Genomic DNA, 16,379 nt, shown 5'->3' on the forward strand with positions numbered 1-16,379 from the left:
CACCTGGGGTGAGGCCATGGATCTCCGCATCTGCTTCCATCAGTCATTGGTTGAGATTTCTAGCACAACAGTTAGGGTGTTTGGCCATCCTATTACCAGAGTAGGTCAGTTCAGGCTTTCTCTCGACCATTGCCAGCAGTCTATTGTGGAGGTATCTTTATGGATTCACTCATAGGAGGATACTAGATGTAAAACAAAGGATGACTAGACTCATTCACAACTCCAGGGAGGCTACCTAGAAAACAGGACCCTAAGAAAGACATAGGGATCACCCAATGACAGAGAAATGGATGAGATCGACATGGATATTGGGGGTGGGTAATGAAGGGCAAGAGTTGAGGGAAAGAGAACTTAGGGGACCTGGAGACCCCAAGTAGATCGAGAACAGAGAGGGAGAACAAAGAAAAAGAGACCATGATAAATGAAGACGCAATGGGAATAGGAAGTAGCAAAGTACTAGAGAGGCCCCCAGAAATCCATGTAGTTGATATTTTAAATCAGCAATGACACATTACTAATATTCCTTTCTGAAGGGAGGAGGTAGGCTCCTGAGATGTAAAGAAACCAAACCAGCAAGCTCAGAAAATTCATGAAAGGAATAAGATTCACAAAGTTCCCTCCCTGATTAACATCCTCCATAACCAAAGGCAGCAAAGAAGAAATTCTCCCTGGGTATGGACATTCTTGGTAAGTTACCTGCAATTTGGACACACAACTACCTCCTTAGCATTCTATAACATTTGTGACTAGCAATCACTTTAGTGCTTTGGTTGGAACTGAGAAATGAAAAAAAAAAAAAAGGAAAATGTTCAATTCAAATTTAAAGGAGTGGGGAGTAGCTAGTTTCAGCTGATTCCTAGAAACAGAAGAAAATCAGATAAAAACTAAAGGGGAATATATAATAATTAAATTTGTGTAAATTCCTAACATCAAGAATGATCTAGAATTATTTACCATGTGCACCATCCTCAACCCAGCCAGACACTGTACATCTTTCTCCATTGCCTAGCCAGGAATATCATCCTAATCCTACCCTTCACAAACCTCCCTAACCCAAGATCTAACCAGGTGCAAAATTCAGTGCCTCTACCTAGTCTGGCCACACCTGCCTGAGCAGTGCACAACTTCTAGTATTCTGCCAGGACATGCCCTGCCTACCCTATGTAACAATTAAAGAAAAACACACCATGAATTTGAAAGAGAGTAAGAGGATTACATAGAGGGTTTTGAGCAGTTCTCAACCTGTGGGTTACTAGCTCTTTGGGGTTGAAGGACCCTTTCACAGGGAACACATACCATATGTCCTGCATATCAGATATTTAAATTACAATTCATAATAGTAGCAAAATTACAGTTATGAAATAGCAATGAATTAATTTCTTGGTTGGAGATCATCACATGAGGGACTGTATTCAAGGATCACAGTTTTAGGAAGATTGAGAACCACTGCTATAGAGGAAAGAAAGGGAAGTGGGAAATAATATAATTATAATCTCAAAAATAAAAAAAAACTTAAATATTTTGAAACAATAATCTAGAAACTTACAATTGATGTGTTGCTGTGGGATGTTAATGTATGTCCTGTGGGAGCCCTTCTTGGGTTCCTTGTGGCGTTACCCAGCAGGTTTGCATAGAGGATGATTAGGACCATGGGCCTGAGTGCAGGTGTCTGAGATGGTCTGCACTTGGCTGTACTGGGGGATGGTCTGTATGTCAAGTTGCTCTGATTGGTCAATAAATAAAACCTGATTGGTCGTGGCTAGGCAGGAAGTATAGGCGGGACTAACAGAGGAGAAATAAAAGAACAGGAAGGCAGAAGGAGACACTGCCAGACACTGCCAGGACAAGCAGCATGTGAAGATGCTGGTAAGCCACGAGCCACGTGGCAAGGTATAGATTTGTAGAAATGCGTTACTTTAAGATATAGGAACAGTTAACAAGAAGCCTGCCACGGCCATACAGTTTGTAAGCAATATAAGTCTCTGTGTTTATTTGGTTGGGTCTGAGCGGCTGTGGGACTGGCGGGTGACAGAGATTTGTCCTGACTGTGGGCAAAGCAGGAAAACTCTAGCTACAATGTGTGAATAGAGCAAAGCACATAGCACAGTTCTTAGAGAGCATAGTCATTCCTGAGATTTTTCACCTCCGTATTAGAGGGTCCTGTTTTTAAAAATTCTTTTCTGATGAGGGGTTAATCAGAGGTGCAGAAAGAAGAGCATTGCAACTAGCCAGAGTCTGATTTCCTGTATGAATTACAGTTGTTAATAACCAGGTAGGTCTAGTGAGTTACTTAATGGATTCAGAGTAAGAATGCACAAAAATTGTTTGCTATGTGTTTATATGACTTTTATGGGCATTTATACCAGTCTTACAAGATTAGTTTTGAAAATAAAAGACATAGAAAGAGTGACAAGTGAAATGCTCTATGATTCCAACATAAACCCTCCCCATAGATCTAGAGGGTTGACTTGATAACATCAGTTCTGCAGGTGTCTAGCCCATAAGAAATGTGGGAGAAGTAAGCCAGTGTCCTGCATACAGGGAATGAAAGCAAGAACTCAGCAAAGCTAACCCTTCATACTTGCTTGCCACTCTCTTCACTTAAAGAAGAATTTAGGGCATAGGAACACTTGGTACTACCAAATACAAAACAGTTATGACTAGGAAGTCAGAAAATTAATAAATAATTATAATAAAAGGAATTTAAAGATACATTTTAATAAAATTATTTGCTTTTATTCTTATGTGAATGGGTGTTTTGTCTGCATGTATGTCTGTGCACCACATGTGTGCAGTGCCCCAGGAAAATATAAAGGTATTATATCCTTCAAAATTAGAGTTTTAGACAGTTGTTAGCTGCCATGTGAGTGCTGGAAACAAAATCTACATCATCTGCAAGAGCAGTAAGTGTTCCAAACAACTGAGCCATGTCTCTTGCACCCCAAAAGTAAGCATAAATTTTCCCAAAATTTCTTCTTAAAATGTTGTGTTTAGTTGTGGTGAACTGAATGTTGGTGCTAATTATGGCTAGTTTAAAGGTATTTCTCCTTTTCTATTGCACAGAAAAGGGGAGAGAAGAAAACATACAAAGACCATGAAACATTTCTTTATTTTTCAGAGTAAGTATAAACAAAAAGTAAATAGTTTAGTTATCCTTTAATATTCTTTAAAAAAGCATAACTACTTATTTTCTTTTGCAAGAGGAATAGAACATTGTTGTATGAATGTTAGGCCAGAGTAGAAACATTTGACAAAAGGCATCACATTGTTACAAGCAAATGTATATCAGCTCTTATGTGAAATTTAATGAGAATGTCAGATGAGATCCTATTACCAAAATACCAAAACAGGAAAGAGGCGAGGCTTTTCATTTAAAAGAGATTTCCAGCACTGGGAATTATTTTTGCATACATGCTTATTTTAAAGATAATAAATCAGAGACATGGAGATATTAAAATGTTCACTGGAAGTTATAGAAGCAACTATTTAGTACACCTGGCCACAATTAAATCTCAAGGTTTATTAAGATGTTTATATATCTTCTCTTGAGCTTTTTAAATGCACAAACCAATAACAAATCAATTCATGTTTTTAATTCTTAATTCTTTAAGGGAATGAAAGGAAAAACCTGAAATCAGGACACATTTTTTAAAGTTTGGGGATTTACTGGGCATATGTAGAATGACTGTGTTGCTTTGAATTGAAATTGATCACACTACCTTTAAATGTTGAACAGAACGTAAATCATGTAAATCATTCCTACTGAGAAAATCTGGCTTCATTTGCTGCACTGTAACAGTGGGAAATCATAAGCATATAGAAAATTGCCAGGGAGGATTAAGGACTAGCTTTAAAAATGATATGTGAGATTTTACTTTATAAATTTATCTACTAAATAGAGATAAAAGAAAAATAATGATAACAGAAGTTAGATGTCTTAAAATATGCTTTTCAATAGGTCAAATGAAGAAAAATGGTAGGATAATAATATAGATAAAATTATGAGAAAAGTAAATATTTATTCTCAATATCAATCAATCAGAGCAAGATCAAGATGCAATAAGCTTAAATTATGTAACTTTACTCTCAAGGAGTATATGTTAGCCCACTAGAGACTTGATTTCTCTTCTATTATCATGGCAGATTTTTTTTTAAAATGTCAATGTATCATACTTGGTAGTGGAAAGGGGAAACACATTTTTTTTTTAAATTCAGTGATGCTACCAGAAAAGTGGATAGTGTAACTTCATTAATGTCTTTACCAGTCTGACATCAAGATCCTAGAATGATGATGTCATGCTTTACAATATTCCCATGTAGAATAATAACAATAAGGATACTAATGTAGCATGAGTCCTTGCCACATCCTCAATTGTCTGATGCCATGTCATTGTTGTGCTCTATGTTTGAGATGAACATTAATGAAATTACTACTAAAATGATGTTAGTGAATCATTTTAAGGTGCTAGGATGCTGAATGAAGTCACCAGTTAGACAGGCAATGACACAAATCTAATATTTTATGTAAATATTTGAATTGTGCATGCCAGGCAATATTTAAACAAATAATTTAGAAATATTTTAATTATTAATAAAGTGAGGCATATAAAAGTTTCTAGGAGGTACCTTGAAATAGCCTTAAGTTTTAAGTTTAAAATATTCTCTTTACATAATATTTTTATTTCATATCAAAAATCAATAGTATTCATAATTATCTACCTACATGTTGATAGACTGAAAATATACTCATGGATTACTTTAGTCAAGAAAAAGTACTATTTGAGAAGTTTTAACAGTCAATATTTTAGCAAAATTTTTATTGTAAACATTAATACTTCAAGGATTTTTGGTACATTTTTTAAAAGAAAATAATTTATTTGAAATAATAACAAAATTAAAACCAATCCTATCTCCTATAATTGTAACTTTTTGCTAAGCTTGTTCTTATAGGAGATGCATTTTAGAAAAGCAGACACATTCAACAGAATTTCACATGAGGTGAGTCATTTCACATGACAATTCATGCTGGGGCAATATAATAACTACATGCCTATCAAAGAATAGAGTATCCTTTGATTTTGCAGGAATTAGGTGTGAGAACGTCAATCCCTACTGTGCCTCAGGGATGGTGTACACAGCCATTGAACAAAGCATTGATATATCATTCAATGCCAAGAACCAGTGTCCTAGAAATATTGTTTTATAGCTTTCTTAGAATTCTCCTTATTCACTGTCCTTGCACCCCTTAGATTCCTGATTCTCAGATCTAAACCATGACTAAATTACTATCTTTCAAGTACCTTCTATCTCTAGGCACCAGCACAAATTTCTAAGCTATAAAAAGATCTCAGAAACAAGGCATGTAGACAGCGTAATGTTAAATCCTCCATTAGCTAAGGCACCTGTGACTGAGGAGAGCTTATGGATGAGGCCCCACACAAAACTGCAGATTTACACAAACCATGAGACACTGTTTGGATGACTGGAATCTATAGTTCTCAAGTGTGAACTTTATGGAATAACATCTTATTGCAATGTCAAATGATCAACTACAATATGTACTTCCCTGGAAGCTCATCCCATCGACCTAACTTGCCATTGTTTGATTGTATCTCCAGGAAGATGCTTGAATATTCTATAGGCTTCCTCATTTAATAATTTAAATGATCTGTGTGTCCTAGTATTAAACATATTTAATATGAGATCAAATGATAAAGTGAGCTAGGAATGTAACTCAGTGAGGCCCTGGGTTCCATTCCCAAGCTTGCAAAAACATTAAATAAAATTCAAATGAAAGAAAACAATCAAAAATGAAGACTGATGATCTTAGAACATTCTCAAGATCAGCAGAAAGAGAATGACAAGTTTAAAGGAATACAGACTACAACTTCAGGGTTTTTCTGGTATGAGGAACACGTGAGGAGCTCTTAGACAATGGTCCAGTGGAGAAAGGCCCTAAGGGGGAGTGTGTAGCAAAAAGGGCAGGCAAGAACAAACAGAGCCGCTAGAGATTTTCAAAGAAAAGTTATTAGGAGAGTTTTTCTGGTTTTATGAGCACTTGGAAAAGATCGGCATGATTTAACACAGAAAGCAAAAAAATTTCACAGGGGATTCCAAGTTCAATTTGCTACAGATCTTTCCGTCACTATATTAACAACACAGTAGGTACATCAGTGGATTTGTTAAAATTATTCTGTTTTAGTAAAATTGTTCTTTTGTATTCTGTGTCAGATGGTGAAATAAAAAAAAAGTTTCACTTTGCACAGAAAGGACACTCTTTGATTTCACTCAAATATTGGCAGGCTTCAAATGCAGCTTGGATCATTACTAAGTGTGTATATCTAAGCCATCCTGAAGGATAGAACACTGACAGGACACAGAGCAATGCTTGCCCAGTGCCAGGGAGGTCTATACACATGCTACTGTCCTGCCTAAATAGAATGTGCTGTCTCGGGGACCATTTTTAGATTCCATCCAGATTGTGAAATTGGGTTAACAAGAGAAAAAAAAATGCAGACACTCCCTGAATGAGTTTTCTTGTGGGGATGTGACATCTCAGTCAGAGTGAACCCCTGCTGCAGTAGCTCTGATCATAAAAGAGGAATAATCACTGGAGAGGTAGCTTTTAACATCCCCTGACTGTTGCAGAGGATGTTAATGATTGACATGATGCTTTATGAGGCATAATTTGTTGTGCCCCTTCCTTAGCAATACATTTAAATCTTTCAGTTCCAGGTAATTGTATACAATTATTTTTGATCTCCAGTCCTATGTGTGAAGGAAAGGGGTTATGTTTAAGTAATTAGCTGTTGTAGAAATGACACTCTTTGGACATGTTGGTGGCGTTTAAATTAGTATGGCTCTTACAAACAGTACAGAGAAATCTCTACTATAAAAAGCAAAGAGCTAAACACATATGAGGTGGTGTTTTTGCAGGTCATTTGAATAAACACGGTAAACGTGGAGCACAGTGTGATGAACAGTGCCTTGAAATCATGTGTCCAGGAAGGGTGACCCTTTTAACTCAAGAAATGACTGCTAGATTCCTTTAACCTGAATTGTTACTGATTGATATTTAAAATTAGTGAACTAAAAGTATTATTACCCAAACACTGTTTTTGGTTTTTTGTTTGTTTGTTTTGTTTTTAAGAAAACTGACTATTTTTTTTTTTACTGGAGATGGGCTGTCCATGTTACCTAGCTTACATGTTCACTCTGGTGAGGGACTAATGCTGAATTTTATCTTAATAGTACCATGAATTTTCTTCAAGAGTTTCGTTGAGGCTTTTAAACTGAGTGCTATGTTCCCCCATATATATACATGTATGTATGCATATATATAGTACCACCTAAAAGTTTGGTGAGGGCCACTAAAAAAAGTTACTTCAAAACCCAAACAGAATTGTAAAACTGTGTATCAGGTAGCAGTCTTTTGTACCTGAGAGTCACTGCAATGCGGTAGTGACCATCACTCCAGGTCTCTTTGGTTAATGTCAGCGAGCTGTACACTGCTGACAGACAAAACAAACAAAAGAAACTCCATAGCTTGAAAGGGCAAGTTTTGGTCCTGGCTTCTAAAGCTGGCTATGGAAATAGGAATCTCTATAGTATCTGTCTTTCATCTCTTCCAATGGCTGTGGCATCACAAACTAATGTGTCCCTGCAAGCTCCACTGTGGCGGAAGATACTGCATTATTGCCTACCCTGGTTGCCCACAAATGATAAACTTCATGTCCATTTCTCCTTGGCCATGTTTAATCCCATCACTCACCTATCTGCAAGGTGGAAAGCAAATGTAATCATTTGAATATCATAAAATAAAGGAGAAGTGTTGACGCAGGACCTCCCACTCAACAAAGATGTATTGGCTCAGCCTATACATTCAAGGAAGAAAGGAGATGAGCTAGTGCCTGCATGATCTTGCACAACATCATCATGATTTGTAGTAACCTGCTACGTCAGGAAAGGACTCCGTAAAATGTCCAAGGCAAGTGCTCATAATTTTACAAGGTAGCAATTAAAAATAGTAACAATTAGCAGTAGAGAGAAGGCTTAGTGGTTTCCATAGGAATTGGGTTCAATTTCCAGGACTCACTAGCTGCTCATGGTGTGAATCTCCAGTTTCTGGGGATCTTATGCTCTATTTTGTTCTATTTAGGCACCACTCGTACACGTTCTGCATGCATATATGCAGACAAAAAACCCATACATTTAAAAAGTAAATTAAATTAAAAAATAATATTAAATAAGCAAAGTAATATAATTGTACAGAGGACATAAAGGACCATAAAGTTATGGTCATCTCTAGTGTACTATTAAATAATAATTCCCATTCCCTATTCAAATATTTGCACAAGTAATTGCTAAATATAGTTTGAAAACATGAGCAAATCCATGAGTACATAAAATATGACTCTTCCCTTTGTTTTAAACACATAGTTTATACTAATAAAATTGTGATCTGCATCAAGATTACATACTAACAATGGAAAAAACTTAATACATATGTGTTAATTTAAAATAGTCCAAGTATTCTCATTTCTGTGTTTACTCACAACTGTGAGGTGGGCCTAGTGAGTTCATTTCTTCTAATCTGTACACACAACACAAAACATTTGAAAAGACAGTGCAACTTAACACCAAGCTTTTATTTTATTGTATTCTCACAGTCTTGAGATTTGAACTCAGGGATCAAATTTAGAGAAATGCCCAGGAGCTAAAGCTACAGTACCTAAACAGTTAAGATTTTGAAGGAAAAATTCTCTAAAACATCAAGATATTGTGGCCTAAGGAAAGAAATCTTATTTCAAATTCTTCAGATGAGAGACAATACTCAATTCTGGGAAAATGTGATGCTACATTGAATAATTCATGTGATTTGAAGGAAATTTCATGACTAATGCTAACCATATGAATGTGGCTTGAACATTGCCTGCAATATCCTAACAACAACGACAACAAACAATAAAAGCAAGATGGCCAAACTTACATAAAATTTACGTATAAACCTGAGAACATGAATGAGAAAAAGAGTTTCTATTAATTACTACCATTTGACTCTGAATGGATTGTGTTGCCAAGATTTTACTTTACTGATTGCATTGATTAGGCCTATAGTTTTACATATATAAGCATATAAATGTATGTTTCAAAACTTGAGAGAGCTGTGGCAATGTTCTTTTGGTTTAAAACAGGTTGTATTCATTTGCAATCACAGTAAAAGCCCATTGAGTGAAATCTCACTCTAACCAATCACTTTCTGGTTTTCTTGAGGCTGACTAGTCAGGGCTGCTTCTGAGGCACCCTGAGGAGATTTACTGAGAACCTGGTGGAGGAACATCTTCTTAGTCTTTGGAATCACAAAGTCAGATTGAATCTCTGCTCTTAGTCCATCAGCTCTGTGACTGAAGCAAATGATGGAAATTTCCACCTTTACCTGCCCCATCACAAAATATGCTGCTATCAAAATTAGACTGGAGGGAAAAGTCCATCAACCACACCTGATCCCAGTAATGTCTTAAAAAACAGCATTTCAACTGTACACCACTGTGCATGTTATTATTTTGACCTCTTTAAAGGTTCAGTCTCCAGGTGCAGAAAATAAAATTGATGAATTGGAACAAATTACTGCAGCCACACACAAAGACACAAAATCAGTGAATCATAAGCCTTAAGTACCTTACCTTACATAAATGAATATTGAAAGGATTTTTTTCTGATGTTTTGTCCCAGAGTACTGATTATTCTTTAGTTTGTGAACTATACAGTCTGACCAGAGTTTATTCTAATGTATCCAATTTGTATTATTAGTTTCTGTATTCACATTTACCTCAGAACTGCTGGGGTTTGTATTTTACAGGAAATGCTGCCCATCTCCATTGCCTTCATGTTGCTGCTTGTATTTGCCAGTCATAACTGGACTGAAGCAAATTTGATGGAAATGAAAGTTCGTGGAAATGAAAATTTAAACTTGACGTTGAAATAAGTTAGTCAATTTATAAAATGTTTTCTGAGGAGCTAATAAGCACAGAACAATGTGCTCAGTGTGCTGCAGTTAGCAAACAGGGTACCATAGTTAACTTACTTACCTAGTTTCTGAATTTATTGTGTTAAGAACTGGGCATATGATACACTCTAGAATTAGTAATAGTTGAGTTAGATAAAAATGATGAACTTTGTAATCCTGAAAATAAAAATAATCAGAAAGAGAATGAAACTTCAATATTTACAACTAACAAGTCATCCGGGAAAAATTGGACTTCAATTTGCCTTTAATAATAGATAGGAATGGATATAGGGCTAAACATGGAAGGTGGCTCTGTACATAGAAATAAAATTACTGAAGTTAGGGAAGAAATGAACTGTATGACCAACTTTCAAGATTCCTGGCATGTATTCAAGGAAGATTACTACTAGATAAATGGGATAATACTGCATATCAAGCAATACACTGGTATCAAACTCTACTAGAAACATAATGGGAATATGCAGATTAGAGTTGTTGTAGGCTCTCAATTTTATTAAATAGGATTAATTAAGACAAATGAAGTATTAGTAGATCGAGAATAATCCTCATGTTGACCTAGCAACCTGAGAGTTCCTGCATTATATAAATGGAAATGTGGAATTCAGAAGAAAGAACATTGTACATCCCTGCTCTAATTCCAGTGGCTCAGAAAAGGTTTAGGAAAAAAAATAAAACAACAAAAAACAAAAAAAAAACCCACAAGTTTTCTACTACTTGCTATGATGGAAACGGTAAGACAAAGCTTTCTGCTGTCTGTAAGGTGTTAACTCCCAGTAAAGGTTGAAATAGGTTTTCTACTTGTAGCATATGCTAAGGGAAATTAGGATTTGAGCCTTCATCTTCTTCCCTGGTAAAGACTAGTACCAGGACATTGAAAATTTGGTAAAAATTATACCAACTTACTCTTCATGATATATATTTCTAGTGTAACTTTACACTTACTATTTTATTCCTTTTTACAATTTTCCAGATAATTCTAATGAAAGAGCATGCAAATTCTACTCATGACCAGTAAACTTTGCCACACTGACTGACTAACCTGTTATGGGTAGCAATGACCACCTTACCTTTGCTGTGGACAGAATGAAATGCAGAAAGGATTTTATTAATGGGATTTTTTTCTTTTACTTATTTTTGAATTTATTTATTTATTATGTGAGTAGTGCTCTGTTTGCATGTATGCATGCACAATAGAAAAGGGTACCAGGTGGAGGCAGATATAGAGATCCATGGCCAGGCACCAGGCTGAGCTCCAGGAATCCAACTGATGAAAGAGAGGAGAGATACTGCTGGCGAGGGACGTCGAGATCATGATGGGAGGATGTGCAGAGATGACAGGCCACACTAGTGGAAGCCCATGAACTGTGGACTGGTGGCTGTGGAGTCCCCATGGGACTGGACTAGGCCCTCTGGATACAGAAGACGGTTGTTTGGCTTGAACTGTTTGGGTGGCACCCAGGCAGGGGGATCAGGATCTGTCCCTGGTCTATGGGCAGGCTTCTGGAATCCAGTGCCTGTGGTGTGACACCTTGCACAGCCTTGGTGAAGTGGGAAGGGGCTTGGACCTGCCTAGGCTCAGTGTGCTGGGCTCTGCTGACTCCCCTTGGGAGACCTCAATTTGGGGGATGTGGGGATTTGGGGTGGCTTGGGAAAGAAGGCTGGGGGATGGGAGGAGAGAGGAGGGGAGATCTGTGGATAGTATGTGGAGTGAGTAGAAAATATATTAATAAAGAAAAATGAAAGGAAAAAAGTAAATAAAAAAAGAAGAGGGTGCCAGATCTTATTATAGATGGTTGTGAGTCACCAAGTGGTTGCTGGGAATTGAACTCAGGACCTTTGGAAGAACAGCCAGTGCTCTTAATCACTAAGCCACCTCTCCAGCCCACAGAAAGGATTTTAATGATAATTTATTCATTAATCTCATGAGCTCATAGAGAGGAGACAAAGTGGACAGAAATGATTCAAAGCAGGTTTTCCTAGGAAAGGTGCTGATCCCAATGGGGTAGTCACACATTGGTGTAAAAGAGGAGTGACCAAGCACAGTTCCCTGTTGGAAAACAAGATCCAGAATCTCTTGGAAGTGATATGATCTCACACATTAGTTGAATTATCTCTTTGATCACTGTAATTCTCTTTGTTTAATCTTAAGTGGTGTAGGCTCAACAAGGCTGTCTTGGTGTTTGGGTGGACTTTGAAGACTGAGAACAACACAGAAAAGTCATGGCTAGGTGACTATCTAGATGACAGGTGATCATCTACAAAGCCTAAAAGCATTTCTGAGTGAGAAATAAAGGACCGTCAAGAAGAGACTGGCCTCCTGGGCTTTTCATTGCAACTCAGCTCCTGGAGGGATAGACCTTGTCCCTGAAACCCAATTGGAAATGCACCTGACGCTTGGCACAGTATTGCACAAAGTATCCCTGCAAAAGTGAGAAGAATGAGGGACACTAGAACACACAGGAATCTGAACCATAGAATTTTCAGAATATTAATAAGATAAAATACAATACAAAATTGTATAATACAATAATATTGAAAAAAGTTCAAATTGTGGCAAAGTCGGAGTGTGTTTTTTGAATGTGAGCATTATTTCAAAAGCTGGCTGGAGTCAATACAAATACTAAGTTGCTATACAGTTAAACATCCAACTATATAAAAAATACATCAAAACAATTACATTTTTGATGAAATGGAACACCTCTACTTGCCTATAATTGATGTGGTAGGGAAATGCTATAAGAATTTTAAGAGTTTCAGTGTAGAAAAGCATAGTGCTTTCAGTATTTTACAGCTCAACTTTAATATGCAAAAACATTTTTAAAGTTATTTAAAAGTTATTGTCTCACCTTTTTTTGTGGCTGTATCTTTTTAAATTAATTTGACCTATCTGAAAATTGAAAGTTGATCCTGCATAACACTGATCCCTAGCAGAGCTCTCTCCAGTCAAAGACTCTCAATGGTTTGTTCTCTTGTTGCCATTGATTGGGATGCTCTCATGACCTGTGAGGTTAACTGCCAAATATCAAGATTAAGCACATCAGGGTACCTTTAACATGAAATTGACTTTGGCCTTATAAAGTTAAACTTCAGTAAATAAAAATTAGGAAAACTTTTTCTAAAATGATTCAGGCTCTAGTAAGAAGAAAAACATCTTTAAGGATGAGTGGAAAGTAATTAGTATATGAAAAGATTCCCAGAAGAACCAGTGAAACAGAACAGAAGAGAACAAAACTCACCAGACAGTTCAAGTCACCAGACGATCCAGGAGTCCAAGCCTGATGTAAGACAAAACAAAGAGAAGAAAACAAGGGGCTCTTTACAGTCTGTTTTTAAAGGAAAAACAATGTTATAATTCCACGTCATCTTCACAAATAAAGCAAACTAATGAGTAACTTTGGAAATCATTTCCTAGACAAAAATAAGTTTTCACTTAAAACATATTTAATTAATCTCATATTGTCCTGGTCTAGTCAGCAGTGTAAGAAGATAGTCTAGCTAAGGAAAACATTTTTCAGTTATTTAAGTGACCATAAAATTATTTGGTAAATGATCAAAAATAGCAAGATTATTATTAAATTCTTTTTAAGTTTGTCAATATTTAGTATACAAATTTAATGTCTTGAGTGTGAAACACACTAAGGCTTCACTTTCTGAATTCTCTTGTATTTTCAGGCCTTTGCTGACTATAGGACACAAATTAGTCACAGCACTGATTCATTTGGGCAAAGTAAATCCATGGAAGGCATTATAATAAAATAAAATAAAAGTTTTTAAATTTCCAAATGGTATTTAAATCGGCCTCTATTTTTCAAAGGCATTTGAAGTACAAATAAAAGGCAGTATCCAGGCAGCACCAATTCCCCAGAGAAGGCCTGGCACCTGGTGTGGGTGCAAAGGTTTTATCAATGTTGTCTTGTGTGAAGGAAATGGCAAACAGAGAGCCCTTTTGTAAATATGGCTCCCTGCTTCTGTGTTTGAGAAGAAATATTGAACTTCCAGCCATTATTATTACAAAACACAGGAGCTCATTTTTAAAACATTTGATGGGAGCCTTTCCATTTTGCCTTGGAAATCAGTTTGACTTTAGATATTGAATATTAAAAAAACATATCTGTGAAAAAGAATGGAGGGCACAATATATGTGACAAGGTGTTAACACTGTTGTGCCTTATTATATATGTGCAGATGGACATGTGTCTATGTCTTATCAGAAAGGTAAAATAATATTATTTCTATTTTTTTCAGAATAACTATTTTAATGTAGATAGCTAAAAGGTAACCACCAAATGCCAAAGTGAAGCTATTGAGACTTTTCTCAAAGCCCACTGGCTTCTGTTTTATGCCTGGGCTCACTGAAGGCTCCAGTCTGGTTTTAATGGTATAAAGTGGATAGTCTATGCCCTGTATCATACCTCTTCTCACAAGAAGATTGTAGAATGTCAGCTTGTTTTTATTTTGTTCTCATATTTTTAGTTATTTTTGTGAATTATAAGTTGCAATAGATTAATACATAAGTACTATGTACATATATGCATACACTATATATGCATACACACACACACACACACACACACACATATATATATATATATATATATATATATATATATATATATATGCATGCAAGTAATCACAAAGTGAGTATCCATGATCACCTCCCATGAAATCTAGAAAAAGGCCAACACAGAAGCCTTTGGCTGGCTCTGTGATAGTGCCACCAGATACAACACATGATGGATTTGAATGCATTAGATGCACATGTCCACCATAGTTTCACATAACAAATAGACTATTTATTGCCAAGAAGTAGAAAAACTTAGAATATATCACATAAAGTCACTGAATATAGTAATACATATACTCCATAGACTGTAGATAGTATGTTGGTTTGTGTTTGCGGATTTTTTTTTGCGCTAGTTTTGATCTCTATGTGACTGAAACCAAAGTGTTAATATAAGGTTAAATCTCCTTGCCTTAACATATATGTGAGTGAGATCTGTTAGTCCTTTTGCTCTTGAATTTCATCACTCTGTCATAGTTCCATGAGTGATTATCAACAATTGCCCTCTGTTGGTAAAAGTATGGATTATTTCGGCTTTCATTGTGAACGATTCTGAAGCAGTATGTTTGTTTGTTTGTTTCTTTGTTTTTGTTTTAGACTTATTTATTATGTATATAGTGTTCTGTTTGCATTTATGCCTGCACACCAGAAGAGGGCACCAGATCTCATTACAGATGATTGTCAGCCACTATGTGGTTGAACTCAGGACCTCTGGAAGAGTATTCAATACTCTCAAGCCACCCTTCCAGCCCTAAGCAGCATGTTTTTATTATGCATTCCGGTTAGATATTCCCCAGGAGGAGAAGCATGAGACAAGACAACATTATTATGTTGACAAGGTCACAGTGAAAGAGGAGAATTGCCCGTGGGAACCAGACCACTACCTTCTTGTGCTTGATTTTAGTTGTCACTTGGAATGAGTATTTTTAGTTTACATTTCCTTGCTGTTACAGCAGGTTTTCATAAATTTGTTAATCATGAGTACTTGTTTAATTGGAAAAGTACTTTTCAACTTTTCCTATTTTCTGCTTTGTCTCATTGACTTGTAGATATGTATTTTACAATTGAGGCCTCTATTGGTTTTATGTCTTAAATTCTGTGCCCCACACCATGGCTTACTCCGTTACTCATCATAACAACACTTAGTGTCAAGGTATTGAACCATCTTTTACTTTGAATTTCTTATAGTATTGTAGCATAAAATAATCAAATAGAGTCTTCCCTATTTTCTTCTATAAGGAAAAATACAAAACATGATAATTCTCTCCCCTTGCATACATAACCCAGTCTACCTGACATCTTTTGAACACTGTGAGTTGGGGTGAGTTTCATTATTTTCTATTTGGCTCAACAATATTCACTCAAAATGTTAATTTGCCCTAAAAATTAAAAAAAAATTAAAAAATGCCCAGGAATGCTGGGCTCTGTTCTTAGACCTCTATGCATCCCACTCAACCACTGTCCTGTATTATACCCTCTTACAAAATGTTATTTTGAAATAGCTTCACTTTTAATAAAACCAGGCTTTTTGGCAATTTTCTTCATCAAGGGCATGTGATTTTTTATTTTGATATAATTTATATACTATAAAATTAATTATTCAAATAAGTTGTTTATAATATGGTTACAATGTTGTGCACAGGTCACTATAAATTCCACAATGTTCTTCAAACCTCAAAAGAAAATGTACTGATTAGAAGTGGACTCCTGCCTCTCCCTCTATTACAGCCTCTAAGAGTCCCTGGGCTTTGTGTCTGGCTCACTCCATGGCAAAAGTCTTACATGATCTGT

The 16,379-nt window shown here is 36.2% G+C and overlaps 1 protein-coding gene across 13 annotated transcripts in view; it reads right to left on the minus strand.

Annotated features, from left to right (window-relative positions):
• Positions 1–16,379, minus strand: part of Ptprd (protein tyrosine phosphatase receptor type D) — a 2,233,434-nt gene that overhangs the window by 1,372,040 nt on the left and 845,015 nt on the right. For all 13 annotated transcript variants that reach the window (XM_015999923.3, XM_076564405.1, XM_076564406.1 and 10 more), the window contains one exon: positions 13,264–13,302. The gene's annotated coding sequence lies outside the window, so the exon portion shown is untranslated. The remainder of the gene's footprint in view (positions 1–13,263; positions 13,303–16,379) is intronic.

This window comes from Peromyscus maniculatus, chromosome 2 (assembly GCF_049852395.1).
Source record: "Peromyscus maniculatus bairdii isolate BWxNUB_F1_BW_parent chromosome 2, HU_Pman_BW_mat_3.1, whole genome shotgun sequence".
NCBI lineage: Eukaryota > Metazoa > Chordata > Mammalia > Rodentia > Cricetidae > Peromyscus > Peromyscus maniculatus.